This window comes from Otolemur garnettii, unplaced genomic scaffold (assembly GCF_000181295.1).
Source record: "Otolemur garnettii isolate 467f Iridium unplaced genomic scaffold, OtoGar3 scaffold00132, whole genome shotgun sequence".
Taxonomy (NCBI): domain Eukaryota; kingdom Metazoa; phylum Chordata; class Mammalia; order Primates; family Galagidae; genus Otolemur; species Otolemur garnettii.
The window spans coordinates 3,748,982-3,750,241 of record NW_003852527.1 but is presented as its reverse complement, the minus strand read 5'-3'; the positions used below and the strand labels follow the sequence as shown (position 1 = coordinate 3,750,241).

Below are 1,260 nucleotides of genomic sequence, written 5' to 3'. Positions count from 1 at the left end.
TTAATCTGGCTAGTGGTCTGTTAATTTTGTTTATCTTTTCAAAGAATCAACTTTTTACTTCATTGATCTTTTTTTTTTTTGTTGTTGTTCTCTATTTTGTTTAGTTCTGTTTTGAGCTTTGTTATTTCTTTTCTTTTGCTGGCTTTGGGTTTGTTTGCTTTTCCTTTTCCAATTTCTTGTGATGTGATATTAGCTAGTTAATTTGTATCTTTCCATCTGGTTTATGTAGGCATTTAATGCTATGAACTGTACCGTAAAGGCTGTTTTTAATGTATCCCATGGATTTTGACAGCTTGTGTCCCCTTTGTCATTCAATTCAAGGAATCTTTTGATTTCTATCTCAATTTCATCATTGATCCAAGGATTGTTTAGCAGCAGGTTGTTTGATTCCCCTGACTTTGTGTAGATTGGAGTATTTCTCTCAAACTTGCTTTCTGGTTTTATTCCACTGTGGTCTGAGAAGATATATGTTAGGATTTCAACTTTGTTAAGTTTGCTAAAACTTGTTTTTGTGGTCTAATTTATGATCAATCTTCACAACTATTTCATGTACTGATGACAGAAATGTATATTCAGTAGCATTGGCATAGAACATTTAGTAGATGTGTTAGGTCCTTCTTTTCTAGAGTCTTCTTTAAGTCCAATGTTTCTCTATTCATTTTCTGCTTCAGTGATCTGTCTGGTACTGTCAGTGGAGTGTTAATAATGTATTGTCCTTGAATAGATGACATATCAGATATTAAACTGGTAAGAATGGATACTACACTTGATCTTAGCAAAAAAATTTTTTTAAATTCATAATTCAATCAAGGATCATTCAGCACACTTAGTTGTCTCGGCTTATTCTCTTTTAATCTGGATTAGTCTCTCTATTGTCTTTCATGACTTTTAGGCATTTTTTTTTTTTTTGTGACAGAGTCTCATTTGTTGCCCCAGGCAAGAATGTTATGGTGTCTCTCTCTGTTATGGTGTTATGGCAACCTCAAACTCCTGGGCTTACATGATCCTTTTCCCTCAACCTCCCCAGCAGGTGGAACTACAGGGGCCCACCACAATGCCTGGCTAGTTTTTCTATTTTTGTAGAGAAGAATCTCAGTCTTGCTGAGGCTGGTCTTGAACTCCTGACCTTAAACAATCCACTTGCCTTGGCCTCCCAGAGTGGACTTTCAGACTTTTGAAAAGTATATGCGTAACTAATACAACCTTTTTGGAAGGAAGTAAGGAGAATTATCAACAAACTCAAATTAGACCTCCCTTTTG

General features: G+C 35.4%; 1 pseudogene; it reads right to left on the bottom strand.

The window, feature by feature from the left end:
• Window positions 1-691: 691 nt before the first annotated feature.
• Window positions 692-788, bottom strand: LOC111727940 (annotated as a pseudogene).
• Window positions 789-1,260: the final 472 nt, after the last annotated feature.